We start from the raw sequence: 9,257 nt of genomic DNA, 5'->3' as shown, positions 1-9,257 counted from the left end.
TTTCGTGGATCTGGGGAAAGGAAATGAGTAGTTGGAGGAAGCTTGCTGAATAGATAAGCACGCTGAGGTAAGGATGGTGTTTATTTGGTGGATGGTAGTTCAATGGATGGTGTATGAAGTGAGTTGGACACTGCTTCATAAGTAAAGTAAGCGAGCAGAGGTATGGACCCTGCTTGTTGGGTAGGGTGAGTAGGTACACTACCCTGATTAACATTACAATGAATGGTGTATGAAGTGAGATGGGACACTGCTTCATAAGTAAAGTGAGTAGAGGTATGGATGCTGCTTACTGAGGCAGGGTGAGTAGGTACGCTGCCCTGTTTAACATTACAAGGATTGCCGTATTTAGTATCTGCTGTATTTAGTATCAATTATATCATGAATAGTTGTAATGAATAAAGTTGGTGATCAAAGCTATGTTATGGAAATCTAATAAAGGTCGTCAAATGTCATTTGGTGTGATGTGTGTTATTGAAGGGGACCGGGACAAATTACCTTAAATTATTTATAGCAGCAGACAGATGTATGGCATATTTTCTGAAATAACCCAGGAAGATGTAGGGTCTACTTCACCCTGTCAAAGGCCGACAATATCGATGCTGATATTGTCGGCAACAAAACGTCAAAAGTGAAAGTCATCGCACGTGTAAATGGAAATCTTGGTAAGGGGAGATTTCCATTTACTACAATGCAGTGTGATCTCGGAGTTGGTATATTTAAGTAGCGGGTGGTGTGGGGGGTGCATAGAATAATTTGTGTTGTGTTTGGGTGGTTTTTTTTTTTTTTGTGTGTTCGATGTTCGGGGGTTTCGACATTTTTGTGTCGATTATTACGCTGTCGACATTTTGAGTTTTCGACAGCGTAATATAAATGCAAGATGTATGCTGAAAATTACTCAAATATGTCATGGAAAGTAATTTCATCTAAGTGGCACAGAATCAAGCATGTTTTTCTACGTATGAGTAGCAGATAGTCTAAACTCTGAGCTGTCTGATTTGATTTGAGTTACATTTATTAGCTGACAGGAAATTAATTTATATTAACTGTAAAAATGATAGCATTTTGAGGCTAAGGACGTTTGTAACAACTCATGTTCAATATTAAACCTTCTGAGTCACTGTGGCAGTAAGTGATGCATATCACAATTGTCTTAAATGAATATATCAGTTTTATAAGCATTTCATAATGTTGTCTACAACTTGTTGCCATTTTAGGCACTCCAGTAATGCTTCACAAACAAAACCAATCTGCCATGTACTGGAACAAAATTACATGCCATATATGTGATTTAGTAAGTTAAAATTGTTTTAATAATTTTGCCTTAAACTAAATTTGACTAGATTATGAAATTCTCAGATTTGTGTGCATGTTTTACATTATAAGTAGAATTCCATCACTGAAAAATTGCCTTTACAAAGCATTTAAAGCATGGCCTTTCTGTGGACCATACAAAGTGTTTCCTTAGCTTCTAGTCTTAGGTGGGACCCTTGTCTCCTATTATAGTGTAGTTCTTATCAAAAAATATGATTTGCTGGTACACAAAAATAAAAAAAAGATATTTTAAGGTTGTACATTACTGCAGGCTGAGATTAGCATATCAGGGACACACACTGATGACATCATCTTGTCAGATTATCCCACAGGTTTCTCTACAGGAAGTGGCAGCATAGCATGCAGTGAGTTAAAATGATTTTTTTTCACGTCCATTGATTAACGGTTGTTACTGACCTTTCTATCCATTGGGCTCACTCCTGCACTGAGTACAGAAACTTTCTTACCTTAGCTTAGCTAATATTTTAATGAATGCTTACCATTACTAAGTTTGCCACTTGAAATCCTGCTGCTAGTAATAAGCCATTCTCAAAGCATTCTAACCACACAATGCCATATTCAAGCATATCATGAGCCATAAAGGTCTTTTGGGGCATTTCATTCATGTCTGTTTGTAATCTTGCTTACCCTGGAAGTAAAGCACAATGTATTAAAGTATTAATCAATGGCTTATTGCCAAAGTATGTACAACTCAATATCAAATACTTTTGAAGGACAGTTAAAGAGCTAATCAATGGAAATGTTTATTAAATGAAGTTATTAGCTCTCTTGTAGAAAGTGGAGGACCCTTATAATGCTTTCGATTATTGACTCATCTCTGTGCTCATGCTACTAGTTAAAGTCCTTGAAAGGGGGGTCCTCCTCCAGCTATAAAAGTACTTGACAAATTAATCAACTGTAGCAGGCCTACAGCACGTCGTTTCATAAGGGCACAGTATTAACATTGTCCTAACTGGATTTTTTCCTACTATGCTCATTAAGCTGTATTAAGGACATTGTACATCACCCATATCCTTTCCTATTCTTCATCATAACAAATTACTTTGATATAGTTGACAATAATATTCTCCCATCTACAGTGGCATATGTGGGGAAATGATCTTCCCCAAAAATGATTTATTAACTGCTTAGCAAATAAGTCTTAATCATTCAGTGTACACATGACATCTTCACTTCATCAAATATTTGGGCAAGAGTATTGAAAATATTCATCTTCATTCTTGTCCATTTAATACTGTCAGGCAGCTGAACACAGCCAGTGTTTGACTTGTTCCTTTATGTTGTGCTACTGTTACTCAGTCTCCATATTAGCCATGTGAGGCAAGTTGCAGCTGCCTTCAGTCCAGTACTCTAATGGGTGCAACAGAATGTTCCTAATAAAACCAGAGAAAAAGCCTTACTGAGTGACAGAACTTGATTCATAATAATTACCATTCATAAAGGTGCAAGCATGGAGCCCAATGAGCATTTTAAATATTTAGAATTTCACCTAGTTCAAAATAAATGTATATGTCTACTGTCAACAATATACATATACTTGTTCTTTGCACAAACTCAATTAACATGGCTAATTCTGTCTTCTGTGGTAATCTCCCTTTTGGGTGCACTATATTTCTAAATAATCATATAAATCCATGGATAAAAAAGCACGAGTGTACTTCAGAACAGCATACTAAGCACCTTCCTTGGATCCACCCAATACCTTTCATGCCTTTCTTAACTGGCCTTCTTTTAAGACTTGAATACACATCTTAACTAAGGAAGGCCTGAAAATTACTCAAGGAACCTGACTTCTAACCAGATGATACTTACCCAGTATGGCCTTCTGGGAAGCTTAGCTATAATGACTATTACAGCTCCATAATCCCAACTTTCAGCTCTCCTTTATTAACTAGAGTACTCTTCCAGTCAAGTGAAATAACTTTTTATCCTATATTTGTAGCTGTCAAGACTGTCACAATTTCAAACTCTACTTTATAAGCTATCAGTAGAAAAACTGCTACCTGTTCCTCATGTGGGATTATCTAACCCAGTCTTGTGAGAAGTGAAGAGACACAAAAATTGCTGCACCCAAAATCTAGAACATGTAAAACATAAACGTAATCTGCTATGAATTTAAGGGCTGTATATACCAGGAGCTAGCCTAATCTGAGGCTTCTGTGCAGGAGAAACCCATGGGCACTGTGCTTCATGACATATCCCAGGTGTAACAGCATAATGAGGTGACAATGTACTTGTGAAAAAAATTATTGCAGCTCATAAAATCCAGCTGTGCCACCAGTGTGAGTAAGCTGACAACTTGCACAGACACAGTTACACCTGTTTCAAGGTAAAATGATGTGCATATTGAGTCTAGTGGTAATCATTACCATGGAAACTTCATGCATGTATACTTTCCTTTTTCTCTGTTATGCTTGATGTTTTCATTAATGATATGAAAATCATCAGCCCAATGTTTCTGAAGTAGTTCCAAGGAGGTTATACAGTTACAGTGTCTGAAAAAATGCCCATTTCAGTGAATACAGGACATTCATGTCCACACATCTAAAAGCATATAATGTGTTTATGTAGACTGTTAACTCTTTTATGAGTATTTGTCATTTTATTATTTTATATGTTTGCAAGTATTTTTTTTGTGTTACAAAGAAGAAAAACAGAACAAAAGTTATAGTCAACATAAAACTACAAAGCTATGTGACTTCTAAAATATTAAAAAAAAGACAGCAACTAAGAGGATCTAGCTACAAAGATGACATGAACTAAGGTAATACAAAAGAAAAAAATGTTTAAAGTTTAGGAACACAGATAATGAGAAATGTATATGGAGTCTCCTAACTTGAATATTTGGAGCAGACTGTGACACACACAATATGTGTCATTTTGGAAGAAATGGGTAGGCAGCGTTAAGAACTAAACAAAAACATTAAGCTTGACAAAAGAGGATAGGCTAACTATTATTTAATGTGACAAAAAAGCATGTGTATGATATAGAGGAAGTTAGAACAGAACCAGCTGATGAACTGAAATACATTCTAAAACTCAAAAAAACATTTTAAGACAAAGAGAAATACTGAACATAATACACACAGTAGATCAGAAATGAGAAATCAAAACACAAGTAATATTATTATAATGCTGGCGGGATAGTGAGAAAATCAGTGACTGAGATGAAAATGGCCATAGCCAAGTTTTCTAACATGAGATGCAGTGGGGAAAAATGTAATTTGTAGCTGCTGAATAAGAGAAGACTTGATACATTCCTGGGATGCCTTTCTCCAATTACAAAATCACTGGTAGATTGGGAGTGGCCCTTAGCATAAGCCTACCTCACAAACTCTTAGAGCAAAAAAATCTGGACAAAGCCTATAATGATGGGGGGACAAATAGGGACAGATTTTAAATATTGCTCTTACAAACTTAGAAAATTAATAGAATAATAGGTTTTGCATTAGCGTGAGTTTTCTGAAGGATGTGGAGTCTTAAACTTAAATGTTTGTCATTACTTAATGACTTCAATCGTCAGCTATTTGCCAGAAAAATACAGATTTTAGAAGGAACACACCAAAAAGATGAGGCAAAAATCTGGACATTCTGTGAAAGTCTGTACAGTTGAGAGGTATGAGCATAAGTGTAAGATGGCTACTGCTCAAGTTTGTTTGTCGCTTTGGGTTTTCCTGGTTAGGGGTCGCCACAGCGGAACTCTGGTCCACTAATGATTGGCAGTAGATTTTTTTATGGTGCTGAGTTGCCAGCCCGACGACCAACCTTCAGCGAAGGCACGCCCATTCACGCATGTCTTTCGGAGGCCACTCAACCATGGGGAGGACATGCAGACTCCACATAGAAGGCACTCCAGTCAAAAACTGAACAGGAGAACCTCTTGTTGTGAGGCAACAGCGCTACCGCTGTACCACCGAGGCTACTGCTGAAGTACAAGCCTGAATGAAAATTCAGAAGAAAATGGCGTATAAATTAAACATAAACCGAATTATGTTAGCAGTGTCTATTGGCCAGTAAATGGTTCTGTTGTTCTCTACAAGAATGCAAAATGGCATCCAAAAGTAAAGAATCCTAAAAGATATGTTTAATTTCAAGATGGCTTTGTAGATAGACATGTTTGCTAGTATAGGAGTGTTGTTCATTTAATAAAGTGGAATCAGAGTTGTTGCAGTATGAAAGTAGCTTGAAGGAAGTGATCCATTCCCAACAAAATGTCTCTGAGCTTTGTGGGAAGCTTCACCCTCCCATGGCCTTCAAGTTTTATATGCTAACATCAAGGTCGCATGGTCATGGAGAAAAAGATGCTCATTTTGCCAAATAAACCCAGGTGATAGACATCTATTCAATGAATTGCTGACTCAGAGTCAAGTGTCAGAGTATAGCTGAAGTTAAATCAGCAGTGCAGCAAGCACACTTTCATCATATAACATTCTTCTGTCTGACCAGAAACTGTCCTGTGTCTTTTGTTTATATGCCTTTAAAATACCTGTGCAATAACCGAAAATGCATGTTGCATATACTAACATTATATTTACTGACTGTATCTATAGATCTGTTATGCTGAGTTGCATTTTATGAACTGCAATTATTTGCATCACTTTCATGTCCATTGACATGACATTTGCTCTGCTCAGCAACAATTGGTCTGCTCACTCACATAATCCAGCTTGGAGTGTCTAAAAATGGCTGCTGGAGCCATCAGTGGGCTCGCTATTTGTAAGATACAGAATGGAAATTGGGTGTAATGTCTCCTAGTGACAGGCATGAATAAGAAGGATGGTTTCAAGTAACCTAGACTCTGCCAGTAGGGATTGGCTAAAGAGATGTGGAATATTGACTGCTGTATTGGCAAGGAAGGAGCCTGAACTGGTTGAAGATGTGAAAGAACTTGCTAGGCAAAGCTGAACTTTCTTCCACATTATGATGGGGGCTAAGGCCCAGACTTATCATGTTTGGCTAGTCTCTCTCCCCCTCTTACTCGTTCATTATTCATCATAAGGTGCTCACGGCAGGGGTATTAATACTCACAAGGCCCAGCTAATCTCTCTCCATTTTACTCTGTCATTATTCATCATAAGGTGCTCATGGCAGGGGTATTAATACTCACAAGGCCCAGCTAGTCTTGATCCCTCTTACTCTGTCATTATACATCATAAGGTGCTCATGGCAGGGGCATTAATACTCACAAGGCCCAGCTGAGGGCCATGTTGTTGTTTATTCCCAGTAAACTAGGAGGTTGCCTCACTGTAGCTCTAAGATGCCATCAGAAAAATGATAACAGTTTGTGCTTATGCAACAAATAGTAGTACAAAGTATTCAATATTCGTGGAGAAGGGAGATGAGCTGATCATGAGAGTTTCATCTACTGACTCAGTATGTTTACACTGTAACTTAACTGCTTGCCTTTAGAAAAATGGTCATGTAATGGAGCATAATTGAAAGGAATGTTCTTTTGGATCTAAATGTGAGCATTAAGATTTTACTGGACTTTTAACCATATCCTGGATCAGTCAAAATGAACAGCATGTTTAAACACAAGAAGGCTCATAAGTGTAATTGTTGCCAAAGCAGGTTGGAGTTGGACTGAAGGTAAGCAGTTGACTTTGTTGCTATGTGATGAGGCCTGAGGCCACATATTCCATACATTTGAATGAACAAATGTACAGAATTACCAGCTGATCACTACATCAGGCTTCTAATAGACAGGTTTTCAAGACCAAAATGAACAGAGGGAATTTCTGGAGGAGACATCTATGTAACACCAATTCATGCCGTACATTAGAGCCCATGTTTCAAGTGAAGTCATCAACAATGAGAGTGAATGGACCACATTCTAGATCTCAGTCAATGAGGTGGCACCAAGAAGCTGTGATTGGAGGGTGGTTGGTGCTGGAATTGTACTGTCATCAGTTGAAATATTGTTGAGTCCTGCTGATAGACTCTATTCTAGCTCCAATATCAGTGAACTTTATTGGGGAAAATAACTGTTTCTCCCACGTTATGCAATCTATGAGTTAGTAGCCACCTTGACTGCCATCTTTTGTCAAAAGTTAGTACATTTAGAGAGCATGCGTGGGTGCATGGGGGAGGGGCTTGCAAAAATGCTATTTTGTTTGTGTTTGTTAAATTCAGTGATTTACAATGTTGACAATACATTCTCAGTGGTTTTAGCTTTCAGTAATGTGGACTCTATAATTAGTCATATTTCTCAATGGGGCCTGGCCTCCTGCATAAATGTTTGTTTTTGTGGTATTTGTGGAAGCTGACAATATGAGTAACTGACATTCTCATTTTCATGTTGTGGAGTGAGAAAAAGTGACTTGAATAAGTGTCATGATTCTGGTTGCTGCCTGTCGTGCTGGTAACCCTGAGACCTGCTGGTGGGCACCAGAGTCGAGGGATGTTTCCATGCTGACTAAGGTAGGTTTTCTGGAAGTACTCATGCAGGGCTGGCCTGATTCTCCCAAATGTACCAGCAGATCAAGAAAAGCTGACTGACAATATTTGCTAAAGGGAAAGTTAAAGCCGAAAAAGAGTCTAGAGAGACCACAGAGAAGGCCCATAACGAGGTATAAAAATACTCTGATGAAACTTTTTAGCACCTCAGTAATGAAAAAAAAAATATGCAATAACCTGAAAATGTTAATAAAGCTACTTATAATTGTAACTAAGTGGCTTATTATGTGAAAGGTATATGTGTTAGAGATTATAGACATTTAATAATGCGAGCTATAGTTAGTTTGTTTGGAGAAGGCATTTAACTGCATGTATTCATTTTCTGGGAACATATGGAGCCAAGGGTGCTGCTGCATGCTGTCACTTCTATTTACAAATGCAGAGGGAGGTTGAGACACATTCCTAACACTTAATCGTTCAAGGTGGATACATTGCTCTAGCAAAGGTTTCTTGCTGTGACAGTCTCATAGGAAAGAGTAGATGCCTGTCTTCAGGTGGGGTGGATGAATGTAAATACCTTGGGGTGCTGCTTATGACTGACTACAAGGAGCATGAGATTGACAAGTGTGATGGCTGGTGGCTGTAGTTTTGTGGGCATTGAAGTGATATGCAATGGTGAACCAGAAAATGAGTTTCTGAACAAAGCTCTTGTTTTACAGTAAGTCTGTGATGTCATCCTCATATGTGCTTATGGGTACCAGACAGTGACAGAATGAATGACATCACGTGCACAAGAGACAGGCATTATATTTTTCAGGAGGGTTGCTAGTTTTAGTGTACATGACAGGGGAAGGAACTTAGTGACATAGGGAGGATATTGGAGAGGAGTTGCTGCTTTTTCCCCATAAAGAGCTAGTTTAGGTGTCCTAAAAAGCTGCACACTAATTGTCTGCACTGGACACAGTTAATTTAGAAGCATCAGGAAGGAGGCATTGGATGAAATCCAGGCCATGCTACAGGGATTACATCTGTAGGCTGGCCTGAAAACACATAAGCATCCCTCAGAATGAGCTGGAATCTATGACAGAGTGGGCTCTGTGGAAAAAAGGCTCAAACCATGACATGAACCCTAGAAAACATAGGTTTGAGTAATGGATCAAGTGGTGAAGAAACTGACTACTGCCAAATCCTACACAAATGCACTTTATAAGCACTTACACGAGTGCATGGATCATGCTATCCCTAATAGAACCAAGATGTCATCCTCCAAAAAAAGGAAGCCAATCTGTTGGTCCTCTGCCATAAACAAACTCTACAACAGAAGAAAGAAACTGTTGCAAAAAAGAGTAAAATCCCATGACTGAAGGAACTCCCTGGTCAACCTCAGTAAGAAGCTGAGATCCCTCATAAAATCCTCCAAAGCTAGTTGCGAAAACAAAATTGCCACTGACTCTAAAGACAACCACAAAGCATTCTATATGTCAAGAATCTAAATGGGAACACTCAGATCTGCTCTGAGTTACAGCATA

The sequence above is a fragment of the Protopterus annectens genome, chromosome 10.part0 (genome assembly GCF_019279795.1).
Source record: "Protopterus annectens isolate FY-2018-M chromosome 10.part0, PAN1.0, whole genome shotgun sequence".
In the NCBI taxonomy this organism is placed as follows: domain Eukaryota; kingdom Metazoa; phylum Chordata; order Ceratodontiformes; family Protopteridae; genus Protopterus; species Protopterus annectens.
The sequence above is the reverse complement of the archived record's forward strand: the minus strand, read 5'-3'. Positions refer to the sequence as shown.